Source organism: Anolis carolinensis, unplaced genomic scaffold, assembly GCF_035594765.1.
Source record: "Anolis carolinensis isolate JA03-04 unplaced genomic scaffold, rAnoCar3.1.pri scaffold_63, whole genome shotgun sequence".
Taxonomy (NCBI): domain Eukaryota; kingdom Metazoa; phylum Chordata; class Lepidosauria; order Squamata; family Dactyloidae; genus Anolis; species Anolis carolinensis.
Genome location: NW_026943872.1, coordinates 28,722 through 54,454, shown reverse-complemented (window position 1 = coordinate 54,454; position 25,733 = coordinate 28,722). Strand labels below are relative to the sequence as shown.

Sequence of the window (25,733 nt, the reverse complement as noted above, 5' to 3'; positions counted from 1 at the left end):
GAGAGAACTACACAAACCAAGCAGCCTTGAGGGGCGAGTGTTGTGTTTGCAGCCGTGAGCGAAAACAGCTCCAGGAAGGAAGATTGTTAGTGGTGCGAAAAAATGGTTTGCAGGACTCTCCTGGTGGAATACTTTTTGGGAAGGTGTCAGTGTAGTAGGCCAGGGAGGGAGAGCCCAGCTGTCCATGGGACCGGAGGAACATTTCCACCCTTCCCATCAAACCAACCAACATCTCTCACCCACGAACCAGCAATGATAATACATTCTGGATGAACACCATGTTATATCCCTTTACCACAGAAATATTGTGTAAGCCCCAAAAACTGACCTACCACCACCTTGGATGGGGGATTGTACAGCCAGAGCCATCGGGTAGGAGACTTGGGATCAATAAGAACGCGGAAATTTGGTGTGCCCAAAGCCAGTTTCTCAGTCCATCAATTTCAGTGCTGTGACAGAGGTCTCCCATGGGCTTTATTGTGAAATTCCAAGACCTTTTGCATGCTAGACATTTGTAACTGCCACTCAACTAGAACTTTACTCCCACCCATAAAAAAGCTGGTTTGAATTGGAGCAGAGAAACTGGCAGTCGGGTTCTCCACGGTATCAGGTAAGCCAAACCTAGAGATGTCAGGCATCAAACCTGGGAACTTGTATATGCAAAGCAGATATTCTGGACTGAGATGCATCTCCTAATTTATAGCAGCACATTAACATGCTTTATTTGACCTGTTCGGCAGTAATGGTGTAAGTGCCATTGATCACATGTAAGTGCAATTGACCACATCCCTTTATTGTGCACCACCACTACCAGTTTGAAGCCCAGGAGAACAATTCCCAAATAGAAAATGACATTGACCCTCCCTGTTGAAAAATGGCCTCTCATGAACCTGAAATGACCTAGAAGGTGCTCAAAATATAGCCCAATTCACCACCAATTCCACTACGTTATGTTGTAGGCAAGCGTCAACCTGAATGTGGCCTCCAACCACCAATCCTTGACCACTTTGATCTTTCCTAGCTCTTCTTGGAGCTCTGTGATCTTGGCCTCGGGATCTCATGATTGCTCTACAATGGAGCTAGGTCTAACTCCCCACTACCCAAATAGAAAATGACATTGACTCTCCCTATTGACAAATGGTTTCTCTTGGACCTAAAATGACCTAGAAGGTGCTCAAAATATAGCCCAATTCACCACCAAGTCCACTATGTTATGTTGTAGGCAAGCGTCAACCTGAATGTGGTCTCCAACCACCAATCCTTGACCACTTTGATCTTTCCTAGCTCTTCTTGGAGCTCTCTGAAGTGAAACCTGGGATCTTGGCCTCAAAATATAGCCCAATTCACCACCAAGTCCACTATGTTATGTTGGAAGCAAGCGTCAATCTGAATGTGGCCTCCAACCACCAATCCTTGACCACTTTGATGTTTCCTAACTCTTCTTGGAGCTGTGTGATCTTGGCCTCGGGATCTCATGATTGCTCTACAATGGAGCTAGGTCCAACTCCCCACTACCCAAATAGAAAATGACATTGACCCTCCCTATTGACAAATGGCCTTTCATGGGCCTAAAATGACCTAGAAGGTGCTCAAAATATAGCCCAATTCACCACCATGTTATGTTGGAGGCAAGCGTCAACCTGAATGTGGCCTCCAACCACCAATCCTTGACCACTTTGATCTTTCCTAGCTCTTCTTGGAGCTCTCTGAAGTGAAACCTGGAATCTTGACCTCAAAATATAGCCCAATTCACCACCATGTCCACTATGTTGGAGGCAAGCATCAACCTGAATGTGGCCTCCAACCACCAATCCTTGAGCACTTTGATCTTTCCTAGCTCTTCTTGGAGTTCTCTGAAGTGAAACCTGGGATCTTGGCCTCAAAATATAGCCCAATTCACCACCATGTCCACTATGTTATGTTGGAAGTGAGCATCAACCTGAATGTGGCCTCCAACCACCAATCCTTGACCACTTTGATCTTTCCTAGCTCTTCTTGGAGCTCTGTGATCTTGGCCTCGGGATCTCATGATTGTTCTACAATGGAGCTAGGTCTAATTCCCCACTTCCCTAAAAGAAAAGAAAAAGATCCCCATACTCATCAATCCGAACAAAGAGTAGACATTTTGCAAGCAAAGTACATACTACATCCTTTGGCTACCACAAAATAGATGAGCACGTCTTGAGTGGTTGCGTCATGCTAATGTTCATCTTCCTCTATTATTCTGCATTAGTCACAAGACAACATCAGATCACAAACACATTTTGCATCACTTAATTCCATGCTCACCTCCTCCATTCCTATTCTTGAACGATTCGAATACATTAGAATTCTTACTTTATTGCCATGGGGAACCCATTACTTGAAAATGCGGGATATGAATTTAATCAGTAAATAAAGTAAATAAATAAGCATGCGTTGACACGCTATGGATGTTTCTCAAATACAAGACAGACAGCGAGGTTAACACTGGCCACTCATCTGGTCACCTGTGGTGAGTAAGCCTTCGCCTCCGGGCGAATGTCTTCCAGTGACTAATACTGATATATGCGCAGAAGGACACATATTATCGTGAGCTGGTAATTTCTGAAGATTTCTTTGCAAGACTAGACTGAAGGTTGCTAAAGGGCAAACAGTTATGGTCAGACTTTGTCTAGCAATCTCATTTTGTTCACTGGCATTGATACAGCAAAGTGCCGAGTTCGATTTGCACCAGTCTGCGCACCCATGCCCAGGAACTCGTTATTTCAGGCCCATTGGTTGTGGGTTCAATGGTTGCGTTATACTCTGTTATCATGTTAATTTTATTCTGTTTTATGTATCACAGTGTGTTATTTTAATTACCGTATATACTCGAGTATAAGCCGACCCGAATATAAGCCAAGGCACCTAATTTGACCACAAAAAACAGGGATAACTTGTTGACTCGAGTATAAGCCAAAGGTGGGAAATGCAGCAGCTAATAATACATTTCAAAATAAAAATAGATACCAATAAAATTACATTACCGTATATACTCGAGTATAAGCCGAGACAGCTAATTTTACCACAAAAAAACTGGGATAACTTATTGACTCGAGTATAAGCCAAAGGTGGGAAATGCAACAGCTAATAATAAATTTCAAAATAAAAATAGATACCAATAAAATTACATTACTGTATATACTCGAGTATAAGCCGACCCGAATATAAGCTGAGGCACCTAATTTGACCACAAAAAACTGAGATAACTTATTGACTTGAGTGTAAGCCAAAGGTGGGAAATGCAGCTGCTAATAATAAATTTCAAAATAAAAATAGATACCAATAAAATTACATTAATTGAAGCATCAGTAGGTTAAATGTTTTTGAATATTTAACGTATTTCAAATAAAAACAATAAACTAGCTCTGTAAGTGGAAACGTAAGATCAACAAAAACAATATGGTATCAACAATAATTTTATACTACTACTACTACTACTAATAATAATAATAATAATAATAATTCATTTGTATCCCACCCTATCTCCCATGGGGACTCAGGCCGGCTTCCAACATAGTAACAGGCAAACATTCAATGCCTATATAAACAATGCAGAGCTAGATATACATCTATAATTATATATACAGTAGAGTCTCACTTATCCAACACTAGCTTATCCAACGTTCTGGATTATCCAACGCATTTTTGTAGTCAATGTTTTCAATACATCGTGATATTTTGGTGCTAAATTTGTAAATACAGTAATTACTACATAGTATTACTGCATATTGAACTACTTTTTCTTTCAAATTTGTTGTATAACATGATGTTTTGGTGCTTAATTTGTAAAATCATAACCTAATGTGATGTTCAATAGGCTTTTCCTTAATCCCTCCTTATTATCCAACATATTCACTTATCCAGCATTCTGCTGGCCCGTTTATGTTGGATAAGTGAGACTACTGTAATTCATTTGTATCCCACCCTATCTCCCATGGGGACTCAGGCCGGCTTCCAACATAGTAACAGGCAAACATTCAATGCCTATATAAACAATGCAGAGCTAGATATACATCTATAATTATATATACTAATTTCACATATGCATTTAATGATTTAATCAGAGTTGAACAGTCATATCTTAAATTACAGTTTGATGTAAAGATTCAAAAACATGTAAACTACTGATTCCTCAATTAATGTAATTTTATTGGTATCTCGGCTTATACTGGAGTCAATGTTTTCCCAGTTTTTTTTCTGGTAAAATTAGGTGCCTCGGCTTATATTCGGGTCGGCTTATACTCGAGTATATATGGTATTATATATTATTATATTGTTATAGTGACACAGGAGACATGGTGGAATGATGTCTTCCTGTCTGCTTCTTCATTCTGGCTCAGAGCTCCTTTGACGCATCAGGAATTGGTCTTTGGAGTGTTTTCAAAGCCGGAGGTCCCATGTTAAAGTCTTCCTGATTTCCATGTCTGCTAAGACCACCTACCCATTCATTACCTCCCAGTACAGTCTTGATATATAAAACAGGATCCCGAGGACTAGGAGGAGGATAAGCAATATGGGGCCACATACTTCGCTCCTGCTTCTTAAAGGGTGCAGTTGATATCAGATCAAAATGCCATTACTATTCCTTTTGCACCAGCCCTTCTGTCACCATTCATCATCGCGTCAGCTTTCGACCTGGCACTGGCAGCTGTTTCCGAAAAAGGACCCAATTTCATGCAAATGAGGGCTTTGCACTCCCTTCTTGAATGTGCAAACACACATGCTCTCTCTATCACACACTCACACACACACCCACAGCAATCAATCTGTCAAGTGGCCACAGCTTATGCGCCCATTCCATACTCACTGGTGCAAAGCACACAGACTGATAGAATGCCTGATGTTCTCCCAAAAAGAAAGAATACAGTGTTCCCTCACTTATCGATGGGTTTAGGTTCCAGGTTCAAATCCAGAGAGCGGAGTGAGCGCCTGCTGTTAAGCTCCAGCTTCTGCCAACCTAGTCGAAAACATGCCAACGTGAGTAGATCAATAGGTACCGCTCCGGTGGGAAGGTAATGGCACTCCATGCAATCATGCCAATGGCCACATGACCTTGGAGGTGTCTACGGACAATGCCAACTCTTCGGCTTAGAAATGGAGATGAGCACCAACCCCCAGAGTCGGACACGACTGGACTTAACGTCAGGGGAAACCTTTACCTTTTTACCTTACATTATTTTAAAAATAAATATAGTGTCCCTACTTCGCGGATTGTCACTTATTGCGGAAAATATATTTTAATACTGTATTTATACATTATTTTAAGGGGCCCCTGGTGGCACAGTGCGTTAAAGCGCTGAGCTGCTGAACTTGCAAACTGAAAGGTCCCAGGTTCAAATCCGGGGAGTGGAGTGAGCATCCGCTGTTAAGCTCCAGCTTCTGCCAACCTAGCAGTTCGAAAACATGCCAATGTGAGTAGATCAATAGGTACCGCTCCAGCGGGAAGATAACGGCGTTCCATGCAGTCATGTCAGCCACATGACCTTGGAGGTGTCTACGGACAACGCCGGCTCTTTGGCTTAGAAATGGAGATGAGCACCAACCCCCAGAGTCAGACACGACTGGACTTAACGTCAGGGGAAACCTTTACCTTTACCTTATACATGGAAAAGTTGGAAGGAGCTAGCCATGTTCTGCTCCATGAAGAGGACTGAGAAGGGACATGGGATCATTCTTTAAATAGCTCATAGGCTGTCACAGAGGGTAGCACCAGGCTTGTAGTTATAGGAGAGTAGATTTTGATTGAACATTTGAAGGAACTTTTTGACAGTAGGTGTGGTTCAGCAGTGGAACCAATTTCCTAAGGAGGTGAACTTTTTCAAAAGACCTTGGACAGTTCCCTGTTGTGGATACTTTGGCTGGAAATCCTGCCTTGAGCAAGGAGGCTGCACTCGCGCCCATGAGCTCTGTTACAACTCTGTCATTCTGAGATTTTAAGCTGTCTTACACTGCAGTGGACCACTTGCCTGTCTTGCTCAGTATTCTGTGCATCGGCCAGCAGTGATTCTCCAGAGTTTCTTGACAGAAATCTTTCTCAGCCCAGCCTTTCTCAGCGTCTGCATGCAAAGGAGTTGCCCTCCCACTGAGTTGCAACCTGTTTGCAGCCATTCCTGCGCTTCTTTCTTCCGCAATCAGATAGGGGGTAATGGGACTGTAGGACAACCAAGATCTCTATAAATCTCAATTGAATCAGTGAGGTCTTATGCTCGACAGCATCCGGCTCACCCAGTTCTTGCCAGGTGGAGCCTGCACCTGCCTTAGGATCCTATATCTTCCTGGAATTTCATTTCGCTGCTCCCAATCTGCTTTTCGATGAGGAGTTCATCCAGGAATGCATATAGATAAATCCCCGGTGACTTGCAGTGTTTTTATGCTATACAGTTCTGTGGAACTACCGTATATACTCGAAGATAAGCCGAGTTTTTCAGCCCTTTTTATTTTAGCTGAAAAAGCCTCCCTTGGCTTATAATGGGGTCAAGATCAACAGAACCTGGAGGACATTGCTTGCAATATATGATATATATGTATCTCTCTTATCCTCCCTTAGCAGTGTTTAGTTTTCCAAAGCCTCCCTCGCTCTTAACCAAGGGAATGTTTTGAAAAGGTAGAGAAGCCCTTGCAAGTCAGGAAGAAGAAAATATATATCCATTAATCTTATAAAAGCATTTTCCCCTGAAATATTGGTTAAACTCTCCTACAGATAGGCATTAACCCCCCTGCATGCATTTGCAATCCCTATGTATTTATATACCTGTATCTATCTAGCTATATACATTAATTTTATATATGAATTTTCCCCTCATATCTTTGCAGGTCTTTGCAAATCCTATATACATATAGATCCATGTATCTGTATATCTGTATCTGTATATATACATTATTTAACCCACTGATGCCTTGATTAATGTAATTTTATTGGTATCTATTTTTATTTTGAAATTGACGAGTAGCTGCTTCATTTCCCACCCTCGGCTTATACTCGAGAATATACGGTAAGTATTTTGGCTTTATCTTACAGAACCCTCACATTTGTAGTTTGGTGAGCAGCTTAAAGTTTTACATAGATGAGCATTAGAGCTCCCTAGTAAAGAATTCGTGACCAAACTACAAATCCAAAGCTTCCTTAGATTTATGCATTGGCAGTGAAAATAGTATGAAACTGTTGTAACTGTCTAGTGTAGGTGTACTCTAAGGAGCCCCAAATAGATGACTTGTGAGTAGATTCTAGTAGTGGGTGGCATGTGTAAAAATTTGCTAGCATAGTGATGGGCTTTTGAGAAGGAGATGCTGGAAATGGTGCGTGTATGGTACGAGGGTTATCCAGAAAGTAGATTACGTTTTGGAATTAAAAATGAACAAAGTATAGGAGAAAACATTTACCATATGCAGTTGAAAGCCATACCCAAATACCACTTCTCAACATAGTCCCCATTGAAATCTAGGCACTTATCATAGCGATGAAGGAGCTTGGCAACTCCTTCCCAACAAAACTCTGCTGCTTGCGCCCTCAAAAAGTATAGGAGAAAACATTTACCATATGCAGTTGAAAGCCACACCCAAATACCACTTCTCAACATAGTCGCCATTCAAATCTAGGCACTTATCATAGCGAAGAATGAGCCTGGCAACTCCTTCCCCACAAAACTCTGCCGCTTGCGTCCTCAACCAGCCGGTCACCCCTTTTCGCAGTTGCGCAGCGTCGCCAAAACGCTGCATTGTCAGCCACCCTCCCCATTGTTGGAATGAGGATGAAGAAACAACTCCCACCCAAAGACTCCAAAAGATCCCCACACGGAGGGTCGCACACGTGAAGTTCTGGAGTCTTTTGGGTGAGAGTTGTTAGCCCCAGCTTCTACCAACCTAGCAGTTTGAAAACATGCAAATGTGAGTAGATAAATAGGTACCACTCCGGCGGGAAGGTAATAATGCTCCATGCAGTCATGCCACTGGCCTCATGACCTTGGAGGTGTCTATGGACAACGTCGGCTCTTCGGCTTAGAAATGGAGATGAGCACCAACCCCCAGGTCGGACACGACTGGACTTAATGTCACCGGCATTTTCCTGGCATTTCCTTATGGGTGCCTAAATACCTCCCAGTATTTATCTATTCACATTTTTCTTTTGAACCACTAGGTAGGTGAAAGCTGGGCTAAAGGCTAGGATCTCACCCTGACTCAAGCTTCGAACTGTCAACCTTTCGACTAATAAACCAACATTTCAGCTGGTAGTTTAACCTGCTGTGCTAAAGCCTGGCCCCAAAGATAACTGCTCAAGACTGTGTGGAAGGGGCTGGTCCTGAAGCATTTCTGGAACTGGTTGTAATATGATTTTATTTATTTATTTACAGCATTTATATTCCGCCCTTCTTTCTCACCCCGAAGGGGACTCAGGGCAGATCACATTGCACACATAAAGGCAAACATTCAATGCCATAACATAGAACCGAGGCAAAGACAGACACAGGCTCCGAGCTGGCCTCGAACTCATGACCTCTTGGTCAGAGTGATTTGTTGCAGCTGGCTGCTAACTAGCCTGCACCACAGCCCGGCCCAATGCACAGGTATGCATGAGAAGTACTACAGTTGATAATGAAAGGCATGGCAGGGGATTAGACCACACAGCCCAACTCTGCGATTCTACGATTCTGCATGCAAGGCAGCTGCTATGGAAAGATGCATATTGCATGCACTTGAAGGTGTGAAATGATGAAACGTGAAGGTGAGCGCGATGCACCAGGCACTCAAGTCTCCCTGCAAAAGGAGACTGTTGCTTTGTTTCATTTTCTTGCCTCGGTCGCCTGCCGTGGGTTGCTCCTTGGGCAACCCCCCCCCCACCCCCCCTCCGCCCCCACCCCCCGCCCCCAATTGCCTTGCTTGAAGCAGCGAGGATGACGACGGGCAGAGCCTGAATTCACAGCCTGCCCTTTGGGATTTATCCTTTCCACTTCACTATGTAGACGCGGAGAGTGGGCGGATGTGTGCGAACGTGTGCCTTTGTGCATTGCTCACAAGTCTCCCTCCCTTTTGCTCCCCTTGAGCCAGAAAGGACTCAGAGAGAGGAAGGGTTACATAGGGGTTCGGGGCAGGCTCTCAATAATAGAGGGGGTGTGATAGTAGCAGGGAAGGGGAAAGCCATGCGGGTGGTGCGCACATGTCTCCTGCTTTCTTTCGTCTCCAAGTTCCCTCTGGTTTTGTCCGGCTGCAAGATCCTAACCGGAGCCAATTCCGGCTCACTTAGTGGGGGCTGCCGCAGCCGGAGCAATATGGCCGCCGCCGTCATGCCTGAGGGACCACTGGAGTGGTCTCCATGGCAACGGGAGGAGAGAGCAGCATCCTAATGTGCTCAGACTCCTTTTCCTTCTCCGCTCGGCTCAGGCGCTTGACAGGCCTTGGAAGACGGGAGGCGAGGACCGGGACCCTCAAATCTGCATCCTCCTCCCCTCCAACCCACATCTAGAGTATAGACGCAGGCATGGGCAAACTTCAGTCCTCCAGGTGTTTTGGACTTCAACTCCCACAATTAATAATAATAATAATAATAATAATAATAATAATAATAATAATAGAAGGCCTGATCCTTGCAGCCCAGGAGCAAGCCATCAGAACAAAGGCAATGAAGACCCTAACCAGTACAAGAAAACCGCACTGCAAACTAGAGCTGACAGCTGGCACAACAAAACATTGCATGGAAAGTTCCTTGACAAAATTGAAGGAAAAGCTGACAAGGAGAAGACCTGGCTCTGGCTCACGAATGGGACCCTGAAGAAGGAGACAGAAGGCCTGATCCTTGCAGCCCGGGAGCAAGCCATCAGAACAAAGGCAATGAAGACCAAGATCGAAAAATCAGCTGATGACCCAAAATGCAGACTCTGCAAGGAAACCGACGAAACCATGGATCATATCCTCAGCTGCTGGAAGAAAATCGCACAGACAGACTACAAACAGAGGCACAACTCTGTGGCCCAAATGATTCATTGGAACTTAGGCCTCAAGTACCACCTCCCAGCAGCAAAGAACTGGTGGGATCACAAACTTGCAAAAGTATTGGAAAATGAGCATGCAAACATACTGTGGGACTTCCGAATCCAGACTGACAAAGTTCTGGAACACAACATACCAGGCATCACAATTGTGGAAAAGAAAAAGGTTTGGATCATTGATGTTGCCATCCCAGGTGACAGTCGCATAGATGAAAAACAACAGGAAAAACTCAGGACCTCAAGATTGAACTTCAAAGACTCTGGCAGAAACCAGTGCAGGTGGTCCCGGTGGTGATTGGCGCATTGGGTGCCATGCCAAAAGATCTCAGCCGGCATACACAAGGAAACTATTCCTGGCCTCGATGTGCCTGAAAGGACTAAGAGAGAGGACGAATGGACTGGGAGGGTTATTCCTATCATCCAGCATGCCAATGCCTTAAATCAAGAAACAGCTTTTTAAGATCTACAGAGATACTCTCTATTGCAAAGTCATTTCTTCATAATATCACCTGCTTGTAGCTTAGTCATGACTTTGTACCTTCTGTCCTCCTTCCTTCCTTATTTATTTATTTATTTATTTATTTATTTACAGCATTTATATTCCGCCCTTCTCACCCCGAAGGGGACTCAGGGCAGATCACATTACACATATAGGCAAACATTCAATGCCTTTTTAACATAGAACAAAGACAAGACAAACATAGGCTCCGAGCGGCTTCGAACTCATGACCTCCTGGTCAGAGTGATTCATTGCAGTTAATTGCAGCTGGCTTGCTCTCCCGCCTGCGCCACAGCCCAGGCCCTTTACTTCCTTGATTTAGCTATGCTGATAATCGTGCCATTACCGATCAGGCAGGGAGCTTTGAAATGGTTGAACAGAAGCTCTCTGAAGCTCTAGGTGATCTTACTGCCTATTATAGGGAAAACCAGCTGATTCCAAATCCATCTAAAATGCAGACATGTGCTTTTCACTTTAAGAACAGACAAGCATCTTGAGCTCTGAGGATTACCTGGGAAGGAATCCCCCTGGAGCTAGTTTATTGTTTTTCTTTGAAATACGGTAACTATTTAAAAACATTTAACCTACTGACGCCTCAATTAATGTAATTTTATTGGTATCTATTTTTATTTCTGAAATTTACCACTCTCGGCTTATACTTGAGTCAATGTCTTCCCAGGTTTTTTTGTGGTAAAATTAGGTGCTTATATTCGTGTCGGCTTATACTTGAGTATATCGGTAATCAATGTGTTACAAACACACATACACTCACAGAAAGCAAAACTCTTATATTCAAGGTTTGTGAATTTCTTTGCTTTCCTATATAAGGAAGATTTTGGCTTAGAGACATGTATTTTGAAGCATTTAGTATATTCTGAATCTCTATAATCCTTGTCTGTATATTGTATGTTCTATGACTATAGCATTTATAGGAAATACTGTCTTATAGTTTATATTATTATATTATATATCTGGTTATAGTGGCCTCTTGCCTTAGGAGAAGAGAGAAACCAGGACATTTTAAAAAGGTTTTTTTTTAATCGTGTCAGAAGCAACTTGGGAACATACTGCAAGTTGCTTCTGGTATAGGAGAATTGACTGTCTACAGAGACGTTGCCCAGGAGATGCCCAGGTGTGTTATCCTCCTGCTGTGTTCCATTCAGTGCCGTTTGTCTTTATTTGCTTTGAATTACTGAGTTTCAATATTAACATCATCAATACAAAGTAAAGTAGAGTTTTGCTTATCCAACCTTTGCTCATCCAACCTACTGACGCCTCAATTAATGTAATTTTATTGGTATCTATTTTTATTTCTGAAATTTACCACTCTCGGCTTATACTTGAGTCAATGTTTTCCCAGTTGTTTGTGGTAAAATTAGATGACTTGGCTTATATTCGGGTTGGCTTATACTCGAGTATATACGGTATGGTACATCTCAACCACCCCAATTTCTTTTTTTACGGATTAATTTTGTCTCTTCCTTCTTTCCACCCATTTGACTTATACTTGAGTATATACAGTACTCCAGATTCATTAACCCCAGAAAACGTCCTCATTCCATGCCACAGAGTATTAACATAAATTAGTATCCTAAATGAGAGCCAGTGTGGATGAGGAGGAAACTATTGCCTACCTAGGACATGGAGGGAGAGAGTATTGGGGGAAATTCTGTATTTTTGGGACACCTGGATTTAGGAAGAAAGTGGGTTTCAATCCACTGCAACAACAGTGTATACTTGTCATAAGCCGTGGCTACATGATCCATCCATCATCAAATAAATCTGCTTTTACCAAATGGCTTTGCCTTAATTTCATCAGTCTGTAATCTGGTTTGGTGGAGTGGTTGTGATCAAAGCAGCTCCGATCAATTCATAACAAAGGGGACGGAGCAGGATCCTCTGATGAAAGGCTATGACATCCACAGCTCTTTAATTAAGAATAAAAGTTTGATGGGGAAGCACTGAGAGCTATGTGCAGTTCTACATGCAGTAGGCTGAGGCTTAATTCAGACAAGATGGGAAAAAACAGCCTATGAAATAATTCACCATGATTTACAGGAGTTGTAGGGACTGGGATGTATAGTTCATCTGCAATCAATGAGCACTCTAAACTCTGCCAATGATGGAACTGGAACTAACTTGTCACATAGAAGCTCCCATGACCAAGAAAAAATACTGGAGGTCTTTGGGGAAAATTCACCTTGATTTGGGGGAGTTGTAGTTCACCTCCATCCAGAGAGCACTGTGAACCCCAACACCGATGGATCTGGACCAAATTTGGCACACAGACCTATATCCCAAAATTGGATTACTGGAGTGTTTGGGTTAGGGTTAGGAAACTGACCTTCCTTTCTGGGAGTTGTAGTTCACCCACAACCAGAGAAACTGTGACCTCCACCGATGATGGACCTGAACCAAACTTGGCACGCAGAATCATAATAACTAACTTGACCTACTGGAGGGGTTTGAGGGGTCCGAAAACATAGTGGGAGTTGTAGTTTACCCTACAGCAAGAGAGCACTTAACCTTACCAATGATGCATACAAAGCAAATTTGCCCAACATAACAAGCTTTAAGTACTGATGAAGTTTTTTGGGATTAACCTGGCATTATGTGAGTTGTAGTTCATCCACAACCTGATGGAGTTTTTCGGGTTATGCCGTTAGGACTGGCACCACATGTATCTGCACATGAAAGCAATCCCATCCACAGTATCTGGGCTTCATTTATTTATTTACTACATTTATATCCCGCCCTTCTCGCCCCAAAGGGGACTCAGAGTGGCTTACAAATAATATTTATCTACAGTGTATTATATTATATTAGCACAGCACTACACTAGCACAATATACCAGCATATTGCAGCACACCACTATACTGTACTATTACCGGTAATATTACGTGAAATAAATAATATATAATTAATATTATTATATTGTATTATTATTAGTATTAAATTGCATTGCATTATAATATTATCATCATGTAATATTAATAATAATATTATGATGTGATACAATGTAATAATGCAGTAGAGTCTCACTAATGTAATATTAATAATAATATTATGATGTGATACAATGTAATAATACAGTAGAGTCTCACTAATCCAAGCCTCACTTATCCAAGCCTCTGGATAATCCAAGCCATTTTAGTAGTCAATGTTTTCAATATATCGTGATATTTTGGTGCTAAATTCGTAAATACAGTAATTACAACAGAACATTACTGCGTATTGAACTACATTTTGTCAAATTTGTTGTATAACATGAAGTTTTGGTGCTTAATTTGTAAAATCATAACCTAATTTGATGTTTAATAGGCTTTTCCTTAATCCCTCCTTATTATCCAAGATATTCGCTTATCCAAGCTTCTGCCGGCCCATTTAGCTTGGATAAGTGAGACTCTACTGTATTCAAAAAATTTTAATCTACTGATTAATTTAATTTTATTGGTATCGATTTTTATTTCTGAAATTTACCACTCTCGGCTTATACTTGAGTCAATGTTTTCCCAGTTGTTTGTGGTAAAATTAGGTGCCTCGGCTTACATTTGGGTTGGCTTATATTCGAGTATCTACTGTATATATTATCGTAACACAACCACACAATACAGAGCAGGGAGCTTATATAAACATATATCTCAAATTGAAGGAAATCTAAATCCTTGCTTAAACTACAAAAGGCTGGTCTAAATGAGTCCCTCAATGTATATTTGGTATAAAAAAACTCCACTGTGGCAAAATGAGGCACATTATGATAAAACACATATTGTGCAATTTAAAATCGTTTTCTTTTCTTTCTTCCTCTCTAATAAGAGTTGGGGGACCGATCCATCTCTGGGCGGGGGAGGCTTAACCTTCCATTGCACCCCTGACTGGTTTTTGTTTCAAAATTCCCTCTCTGCGTAGGAGCTCCAAAGGCAGAAACGGGGTTTTCTTTGCCTTAACCGGCACAGGGGGGCCAATTTTGCAACAAAAAACCAGCTGCAGAGGAACAAGGTTTAAGCCTCTTTCGCCCATGCCAGTCTTGACACAAGCTTACTTGAAGCTTTTTAAAAAGGATTTTAAACCACACAGGACTGCACGGAGCTTAGATCTTACTCTGGGAGTGACTTTCGTGGCTTCTGAATGTTTTCTTTGAAACACAGGAGCCCCATGGACCCTCCTTTGACCCCAAAGAGTCCACCCCAGGAATCCACATATTGCATTGCCAATGCTTTCAAGCTCTCCTTCTTCATTTGGAGTGAAGAACCCTTATAATAAACCCAGATTAAAAGTCCTTTTGTAGACAATTATCACTCAGAACAGAAAGGTCACACTTTGATGTCATGGCTGGGATATTTGGCTAGGGTCACAAAAAAATGGGGTTTAGTTCTGAAACTCAATGGATGATATGATAATATAATAATACCATATATTCTCGAGTATAAGCCAACCCAAATATAAGCCGAGGCACCTAATTTTATCACAAAAAAACTGGGAAAACATTGACTCCAGTATAAGCCGAGGGTGGTAAATTTCAGAAATAAAAATACATTCCAATTACCATATATACTCGAGTATAAGCCGACCGGAATATAAGCCAAGGCACCTAATTTTATCACAAAAAAACAGGGAAAACATTGACTCCAGTATAAGCCGAGGGTGGTAAATTTCAAAAATAAAAATAGATACCAATAAAATTACATTAATTGAGGCATCAGTAGGTTAAATGTTTTTGTAATTGGGATACATTTGCAAATTCCAGTCAATTACCAGTGGTTTGAACAGAGAAAATGGCTTTTCAGCCCATTATATATATTAATAGGCTGGCTTTCATGATAGTTGTGCGTATGACAAACAAACAAACAAAAGCCTTCAAGAAAAGGCTCTGCTTCCAACAGCACCAAACTTTCCTGAAAGCAGAACGTATTAGTTTCACACTTCAGAGCCAATTAACAGCCAAGCAGACCCGTGTTTTCGCTTAACGGTGCCAGCATGTTTATGCTAAGTGCCTAATGTTACAATCCCGTTTTTTCCGTATCCCATTTCGCCCCCTCCCCAGCTCCTCAAATCAATGAATACGGTACTCCATCATTTCATCTGAAGAAGTGGATTGCAAGCCACAAAAGTTGATACTAAAACAGGAGGGTTGAATGAAAAGTAATGCCTCCACCTTTGTAACTCCTCAACAGATGGCAGTCCTGGTCTGTGGCAGGTAATGGCTTGTTCAGGAGACTCTCATCTACAGTTAGCTCCATTTGGCGGGAAGCCTTAGCATTGAACGGTTGTGTTGTTAAAGTGTGAAGTATGGAACCCTGTGCAGACGGAGAAGCCTTAGCATTGAAAGGTTGTGTTGTTAAAGTGTGAAGTATGCTTGGCTATCGGAAGATCTGTGCACAGTTGGTCCTGTGAGACGCTGGTTGTGGAAACCGAGTGTCGACTTCTTCCCGTGACGGCTTCAGAAAACTTGTTCATCGTTGGCAGAAATGTATCCAATTATCTGGTCATTATGTGGAAAAGTGAATAGTGGTAAAGAGCACATTCTTAGGATTATTTCTGCATTTGATTTATTAAAATATTCCCATCCAAACAGAAGTAACGAAGGTGGAGGCATTGCTTTTAATTCAACCCTCGTAGATTTGGTCTTAAAGGTTCTACAGAACGGCTTTTTTTCCTTTACTTCCCATACTGAAACAAACCAGCATGGCTAACCCTTAACAGATTGCTTGTGTGTATATTGTGTGGGTATACCTTTCCTCCTCTGCAATGCATCCATTCCTGGAGCCAGAATTGACATCTGGACGCGCACGGCTTTGTTTGGCATGCACACATCACACCCTCGCCCACAATTACTTCCCACGCTGTCTTTGTTTTCCGACCGGGGTCTGCAGCCCCCTTTCATTCAGAGGGGAGCAAAGAAATTGGGCAACTGGTTTTCCTCGCACACCTCATTCTCTCTCCCCCTCTCCTGCCACCCCTTCCAGCTTCACTTTCCCCTTTGTTTTTGTTCCAGGAAGTCACGACATCAAGAGCAAGTCAAAGTCAAAGCCACAGCGCAAGGCACAGAATCTTATCTCGCCGGCACAGATACTGCCTGTTGTGTTCCCCTACCAATACCACTTGCTACGCAGGAGAGCTGGAAGGCACAGGACCAGTGAGCAAAGTGTGAGCATACACACATACACACACACACACACACACACAGAAGGCAGACTCATTGGTAATAGTGTGCGCACACAACCAATACAGCATTCCTAATTGGCGCATGGTGTAAAGTGGCAACTCATTGCCAAAGGAGGTATTCTCCAGGGAGCATCCCAAAACAATATTGGAACTACAGTAGAGTCTCACTTATCCAAGCTAAACGGGCCGGCAGAAGCTTGGATAACCGAATATCTTGGATAATATGTAGGGATTAAGGAAAAGCCTATTAAACATCAAATTAGGTTATGATTTTACAAATTAAGCACCAAAACATCAGGTTATATAACAAATTTGAGAGAAAAAGTAGTTCAATACGCAGTCATGTTATGTTGTAATTACTGTATTTACGAATTTAGCACCAAAATATCATGATATATTGAAAACATTGACTACAAAAATGGCTTGGATAATCCAGAAGCTTGGATAAGCGAGGCTTGGATAAGTGAGACTCTACTGTATTTTGGCAGTCTTTAATTTCCTATGGCAACTGGTGGCTCCTGCGTCTGAGGAAGTGTAGAATCTGCTCTGGTTTTCAGTCTGAATGTTAATGCAGCTACGTATATCCAAGGTGCTTCACAAAATAGTATCTGCATTTTGAACGAATCATTGAAGTTGGACTAGAGCTCCATTTCACTAGTATGGAAGCTGCCAGATGTCACTGATAAGTTTCTAAAGCAAAAACAAGAGGAGTTCATGTAAAACTTCTCTATTGCGAAGTCATTTCCTCATAATAGCCCTTACGTGTAGCTTAGTCATGACTTCGTACCTTCTGTCCTCCTTTCTTCCTTTTTTACTTCCTTGAGTTAAATTATGTTGACGATCGTGCCATCGCCGCTCAGGCAGGGAGCTTTGAAATGGTTGAACAGAAGTTCTCTGAAGCTCTAGGTGATCTTACTGCCTATTACAGAGAAAGCCAGCTGATTCCTAATCCATCACTATGCTGACGATTGTGTCATCACTGCTCAAGCAGGAAGATTTGAAAGGGTTGAACAGAAGCTCTCTGAAGCTTTAGGTGCTCTTACTGCCTATTACAGGGAAAACTAGCTGATTCCTAATCCATCACTGCTCAGAGAGCTTTGAAATGGTTGGACAGAAACTCTCTGAAGCTCTAGGTGATCTTACTGCCTATTACAGGGAAAACTAGCTGATTCCTAATCCATCACTATACTGACAATCGTGCCATCACTGCTCAGGGAGCTTTGAAATGGTTGAACAGAAGCTCTCTGAAGCTTTAGGTGCTCTTATTGCCTATTACAGGGAAAACCAGCTGATTCCTAATCCATGCACACATGTGCTTTTCACCTTAAGAATAGACAAGCATCTCGAGCACCAAGGATCACCTTGGAAGGAATCCCAATGTATTAAGGGAAGCAAGAAGGAAAAAGTTACAAAAATGGTACAGAACTCCTTCACAACTTTCACGTTTTTTACCAGGGATGAAGGATAAGTGTTGGCACGGTCGTGAACAAAGAGGGGTGTTTATATCATATGATATGGGAGTGCGATCAAGTGCAAGAATATTGGAGAATGGTTGAAGGAGAAATCAATAGAATGCTAAATCTACAAATAGTAATACAGTAGTCTCATTTATCCAACATAAACGGGCCGGCAGAACATTGGATAAGTGAATATGTTGGATAATAAGGAGGGATTAAGGAAAAGCCTATTAAATATCAAATTAGGTCATGATTTTACAAATTAAGCACCAAAACATCATGTTACACAACAAGTTTGACAGAAAAGTAGTTCAATACGCAGTAATGCTATGTAGTAATTACTGTATTCACGAATTTAGCACCAAAATATCACGATGTATTGAAAACATTGACTACAAAAATGTGTTGGATAATCCAGAACGTTGGATAAGTGAGTGATTTTCCATGGCCAAGTAGAGATCCGAACCTTGCTCTCCAAATCCTAATGTGGTGACTCTTTATTCTCCCAGCAAACCTACTGGGTTTGTTAGCCGGGGAAGGTGTGACTCTCCCACGGTTCCCTAAATATTATTTGGGAACCAGCCCACAGATATGCCAAATCCCTGCCTGAACTCTAGCAACTACATACTGTCTCTTGGTACGGAAATATATGTGGTTTCTTTCGTTCTTGACAAGTGTTCTCACCCATGTGTTTATTCAGACTCTGATTGCAGCTATTATCAACAAAAAAGCAAATATTGATACAATGTTCTGATATGACAAAGCAGCACAGCAATGTTTGAAAAATGGGAATAAACAACTAGTAAAATGTTGTAAGCTTTCATGGCCGGGATCACTGGGTTGCTGTGAATTTTCCGGGCTGCGTGGCCATGTTTCAGAAGCATTCTCTCCTGACGAAAATGCCTACATCTATGGCATCATCAGAGGTCATGAGGTCTGTTGTGGGGTTTATAACAGGGCACTTGATGAACCAACCTGGACACACCATATTATTTGAGAACACAGAAATGATGGACCACTCTAACAACCAGAAGCATTCTCTCCTGACGTTTCACCCACGTCTATGGCAGGCATCCTCGGAGGTTGTGAGGTCTGTTGGAAACTAGGCAAGTGGGGTTTATAGCATCACATTTGATGAAACAACCTGGACACAGCATATTATTTGAGAACACATAAATGGTGGACCACTGTAACAACCAGAAGCATTCTCTCCTGACGTTTCGCCTACATCTATGGCATCATCAGAGGTTGTGAGGTCTGTTGTGGGGTTTATAGCAGGGCACTTGATGAACTAACCTGGACACATCATATTATTTGAGAACACAGAAATGATGGACCACTCACAACCAGAAGCATTCTCTCCTGATGTTTCGCCCACATCTATGACAGGCATCCTCAGAGGTCATGAGGTCTGTTGGAAACTAGGCAAGTGGGGTTTATAGCATCACACTTGATGAAACAACCTGGACACAGCATATTATTTGAGAACACAGAAATGATGGACTACTCGAACAACCACCATGTCAGACTACACAGAGAAGCCACTGAAACCTACAAGCAGGTGGACAATTTCAACGGAAAGGAGGAAACCATGAAAATGAACAAAATCTGGCTACAGAAAGCACGCTGAAAAAGGATCCGGCTATCCTTAATACATTGGCAGCTGAGGGGGGTTTGATATTTAGCTTGTCAGCCGCTTTAAAAATAGAAAGATAGACACTTAGCACATGCCCATTATTATCCTCTGCTGTTATTACTGCACATATTTTGGAGCTGAGCCATGGTACCAAGACCTGGATGAGATCCAGCTGGAAAGGGAGGAAAAGCAATAGAGCTTGCACCAAACTTATTTTTGCTGTCATATTCATACTAGAAAAAGGGAGCTCATTTGCTCCAATATTAACTATGCAGTGTAACCATCCCCGGCTTTTATCTAAAGTTACAGGAACTGACCTATAGTTTTCCAAAATAGGCTCTAATTTAATGTTTAATAGGCTTTTCTTTAATCTCTCCTTATTATGCAACATATCTGCTTATCCAACGTTCTGCCGGACCATTTACGTTGGATAACCGAGACTACTGTACTACTTTGGTTCATACAAAGTGCTTATATTGTCTATATAAAGGCTATATGATATATGCAGAGGCAAAGCTATATAGGCAATAGTCTACTATTTTCTGGCTTATGGTCCCTACACCAGCTTGGTTGTAGCTGGGGCTAACAGCGGGTGCTCATTCCTCCAAGGTCATGTGGCCACTGGCATGACTGCATGGAGCGCCGTTACCTTCCCGCCGGAGCGGTACCTATTGATCTACTCACATTGGCATGTTTTCGAACTGCTAGGTTGGCAGAAGCTGGGGCTAACAGCGGGAGCTCATTCCTCCAATGTCATGTGGCCACTGGCATGACTGCATGGAGTGCCGCTACCTTCCCGCCGGAGCAGTACCTATTGATCTACTCACATTTGCATGTTTTCGAATTTCTAGGTTGGCAGAAGCTGGGGCTAACAGCAGGTGCTCATTCCTCTCCCTGGATTTGAACCTGCGACCTTTTGGTCCACAAGTTCAGCCGCTCAGCGCTTTAACACGCTGTGCCACCGCCCGCCACTCTGAAAATCCCTAGAGGAGACATATTTTGTCAGATGCAGGTAGATGAAACTGTGGGCACAAGGGTCGTACTGTAGTTGCTTTTTGTTATATGTTTGACTCAGTTTTTATTCCATGTAAATGTTACTCAATAAAAATGATTTTTTTTTAGAAGCAATAAGGAACCAAAGCTCTGTAGCAAGGATGAAAGGGGCATTGATTTCAGATGAGAGGTAACTGCGAAGGCGGAGGGGCACCATCAAAGTTAACCCAGCGTGTGCTGAGAATGCAGATTCGCAGAGAGGGAAATCTGTGACATCAGCAGCTCGGCCTGGCCTCTCCTTTAAAAATTGCTCTGCCTGTTTGAACAAGAGAGCCGGCCGATTTCTTGGCGAGAGGAGTCAAGATGCCACCAAAAAGACAAGGAAGAAAGGAATGTGTGGAAGATAAGAGCAGGTGATGGAGTGCACGGCGCCGGCGCCGGCGGGGGTTTAATCTCAGGTCTCCTTCTCCAGGCGACGCAGAGGGTAATTTTTCTTGGAGATGAATGCTGTGCTCTGGCAGCCACCGTCTCCACGTGGCACAGAATCAACAGGAGGAACAGCAGAAAAGGCCATGATAAGCCCGACCTCTGGATCAAGGGGTTGGACAGACAACTGAATTAACCACTGGGTTCATTGCAGTGGTTGGAATGCCTATTTAAAACTGCTATGTGCCTGTAATGCAGCTAAATGTATAGAAAGTTGACCTGAAAGGAATAATAATAATCTATCTATATAAAAGAGTGATGGCATCAGGGCAACCCGCAAAACAACAAAACTACAGGCCCCCCAACCTCGAAATTTGACAACACAACCCATCATTAATGGCTCTAGGTTGATACAACAAAAAGAAAAGAAAAATAAAGTCCTAATTACACGGAGAGAAATAATAGTTTTTATCCAATTGCTGCCAGTTTGAAGGCTAAGCTCTACCCACTTGGTCTCCTAGCAACCTACTCAGCCCAGGGGACAGGCACAGTTAGGCCTCACTTAGGCCTCTTCCACAGATTATCAGATTTTAACTGGATTATATGGCAGTGTAGACTCAAGGCCCTTCCACACAGCTATATAACCCATTTATAATCTTATATTATTTATTTATTATTTATTTATTTACAGTATTTATATTCCACCCTTCTCACCCCGAAGGGGACTCAGGGCGGATTACAATGAACACATATATGGTAAACATTCAATGCCAACAGACAAACAACATATATAGACAGACTCAGAGGCATTTTTAACATTTTTTTCCAGCTTCACGATTCCGGCCACAGGGGGAGCTGTTGCTTCACTGTCCACTAGTGGCTGTACTTCCTCATTCCTTTCCTCGTGTTTTGCTGGCAGTTTTTTATGATGTTGTAAATTAGTTAAATTAGCCTCCCGCATAAAGCGTACCTAAATTTCCCTAATTGACAGATGCAACTGTCTTTCGGGGCTGCATAGGTCAACAGCAAGGGTTATTATCTGCTTTGCACTGGATTATCTTGACTCCACACTGCCATATAATCCACTTCAGTGTGCATACTAAACATAAAGACAACCACACAACAGACATTCAATACCACCACTACCTCAACAATTTCTCACCAACACCACCAGACAACACCACAGCAACGCGTGGCCGGGCACAGCTAGTGATTCTATATAAAAATGTCATGTACATTTGTAGGACTGAGTAAACAACAAAACCACTGAACCAAATCACACCAAATTTGGCCACAAAAGACAGCCAACCAATCTATGTCTTTCAAACAAACAAAAAAACCCTGGAAAATAAAGTCCAAATTAGAGAAAGAGGAAGAGCTATTTTCAACCCTGGTTGCTGATCAGAAGGGTAGGCCCCGCCCCCTTTAGGCCCTGCCCACTTCATCTCCTAGCAACCCCCTCGGTCACAATGGCACCAGGGTACAGCCAGAGTTCAGGCTTTTTAGGCTGCAAGGCTATTCATTACTATTCCACTCGGCCAACAAAGCATTCCCATAAGCCACAGCAATGCGTGGCCGGGCACAGTTAATAATAATAATAATAATAATAATAATAATAATAATAATAATAATAATAATAGATCTGTCAACTGCAAAAGGCCACCCTACTGGGATCTGCGCGCATCATCCAAAAATACATCACACAGTCCTAGACACTTGGGAAGTGTTCGACTTGTGATTTTGTGAAACGAAATACAGCATATCTATCTTGTTTGCTGTGTCATACAATATAATAATAATAATAATAATAATAATAATAATAATAATAATAATAATAATAAAAAACAAGAAAAACTCAGCCGCTATCAGGACCTCAAAATTGAACTGCAAAGATTGAACTGCGGGCCCGGGCTGTGGCGCAGGCAGGAGAGCAAGCCAGCTGCAACCAGCTGCAATGAATCACTCTGACCAGGAGGTCATGAGTTCGAGGCCCGCTCGGAGCCTATGTTTGTCTTGTCTTTGTTCTATGTTAAAGGCATTGAATGTTTGCCTATATGTGTAATGTGGTCTGCCCTGAGTCCCCTTCGGAGTGAGAAGGGCAGAATATAAATGCTGTAAATAAATAAATAATAAATAAAGACTTTGGTAGAAACCAGTACAGGTGGTCCTGGTGGTGATGGGCACATTGGGTGCCGTGTCAAAAGATCTCAGCCAGCATTTGGAAACAATAGACATTGACAAAATTACAATCTGCCAACTGCAAAAGGCCACCCGACTGAAATCTGCGCGCATCATCCGAAAATACATCACAGAGTCCTAAACGCTTGGGAAGTGTTCGACTTGTGATTTTGTGATACAAAATCCAGCATATCTATCTTGTTTGCTGTGTCATACAATGTCGTTGTGTCAATAATAATAATAATAATAATAATAATAATAATAATAATAGGAAGTGTCCGAGGTGTGATCCAATACAACAGCCAGCAGAGTGTCTGTTGTGGACTCATCTTGTTGGGATGCCTTAGCATTGAACGGTTGTGTTGTTAAAGTGCGCAGTATGGAACCCTGCGCAGACGGGGAAGCCTTAGCATTGAACAGTTGTGTTGTTAAAGTGTGAAGTAGGGAACCCAGCATATCTATCTTGTTTGCTGTGTCATACAATGTCGTTGTGTCATTAATAATAATAATAATAATAATAATAATAATAATAATAATAAAAACTTTACTTCTAGACTGCCCTCTATTCCCAGAGGGACTCAGGGTGGTTAACATACATATAAACGGCAAACTTTCAATGCCACGACTACTTCACTAATATCAAAAGTATAAAATGACAATAACATACACGTTTTCATAAAAATCCCACATTAAAAAAATATATATATTTAAACAGTCAGTAAAAATATTATTGCACAGAGCGAGTGTATACCTGGACCGATTTAAGTGACCAAGTTGCTGAAAATGTTCAGTCACTTGGACCATAGCTGCTATGGAGTGGGACTGAGAGTAGGGCCTCCTCCGCTGACCGAAGTGCCCGAGATGGTCGATACAGGGAGATGCGATTTGACAAATAGCCTGGACCTGAGCTGTTTAGGGCTTTATAGGTAACAACCAGCTCTTTGTATTTAGCTCAGAAACAGACCGGCAGCCAGTGGAGCTGCTGCAGCATGGGAGTGGTTCTCTCCCTGTTAGTACCTGGCTGCCGATCGCTGAACTAGCTGTAGTTTCCAAACTATCTTCAAAGGAATCGTTTTAAAAATAAAATGATGTGGGTGGGGGAAAGGAATCGAATGAAGGCGGGGAGAGAGAGAGAGAGAGAAGCTTCAGGAGGCTTTTCCTTTGAATGATCTTGAACCTTGCAACCATCCTGACGGTAACTCTTCTTTCCTCCTGGCACGGCTGGCTGAGCGTATGTCAGGCGTAATTGCCAGCTGCACTCGTTGGGGGGTAATTTAGCTCAAGCAGCAACTGCATCTTTACACCGTGGGGTTGTATTGTGATGCAGGCTTTTGTTTCTGATTTCTCCAGCAGTTTGCTGCCAGGAAAAGAGGTGGGCAGCAGCAGAGATGGAAGAGAGAAGTGTCTGCTTTGGTTCATAGTGGATTCCTCTTCTCTGAAAGCCCGAATGCTGCTTTGGAAATCTTCAAACATGTGTGCATACTGTTAATGTGGGATTTGTGTTTATAGTGTTTAAATGCAATTTGTGCCATGCTTGTATTGCAACTGATTGCATCATCCAGAATGTACCATAGTGTGGAAAGAGTTAATTGCCAAGAAGCTATGATGAACTTGATGTGTGGCTGGAACTAGGGAGTATCCAGACACAAGTGTTTGTGCATAACGATTGCATCAGTTCAGTTCAATTCAGTTGAGTTCTGTCTGCCTAGAGTTCGAGTCAAGTTCTGTTGGAGAACAGAACAGTCCTGTGTTCATCTGTCGTCTGCAAGTCTGTTTGTGTTGAATACTGCTGCATACAGTAAAACTTTGTAAATAGTTTTACCAATGTCTCTGAGTGTCTCTTTGTTCTGCGTTCCACTGCTTCCATCCAACTACTGCTGCGCTGCAAATACTCTGACACATACATATATACGAGATTCCACCTGAACATGAGGGAGAAATTCCTAACTGGGAGAGCTGTTCAGCAGTGGAACTCTCTGCCCCGGAGTGTGGTGGAGGCTTCTTCATTGGAGGTTTGAAACAGAGGCTTTATGGCCATCTGTTGAGGGGGATTTGAATGCGATTTTCCTGCTTCTTGGCAGAATGGGGTTGGACTTGATGGCCCATGAGGTCCCTTCCAATTCTAGGATTATAGGAATCTACTAGCTGTGCCCGGCCACGCGTTGCTGTGGCAAAGTGGTGGTGGTATTGGTTAAAATTGTTGTGTAATTTTTATTTGACGTTATTTCTATTTTTTAATTAATTTTATTGTAAGTTATCTTTTTATTTATTATATTTTATTATTTTCTTGTATTATTTTTAGTTATTTTTTGTTATTATGGTATTTTATTGTATTAATTTTTTAGTGTTTTTTATTATTTTTTATTGGGTTGCT

General features: G+C 42.1%; 1 long non-coding RNA gene across 2 annotated transcripts; it reads left to right on the top strand.

The window, feature by feature from the left end:
* The first annotated feature begins 1,081 nt into the window (after positions 1-1,081).
* On the top strand, positions 1,082-25,180 carry LOC134295044 (uncharacterized). Of its 2 annotated transcripts, none has more exons than XR_010001617.1 (2): positions 1,082-8,743; positions 16,500-25,180. It is a non-coding gene; the product is annotated as an uncharacterized LOC134295044 (long non-coding RNA). The 2 variants fall into 2 exon arrangements; XR_010001616.1 differs by lacking the exon at positions 1,082-8,743 and adding an exon at positions 8,751-15,701.
* Positions 25,181-25,733: the final 553 nt, after the last annotated feature.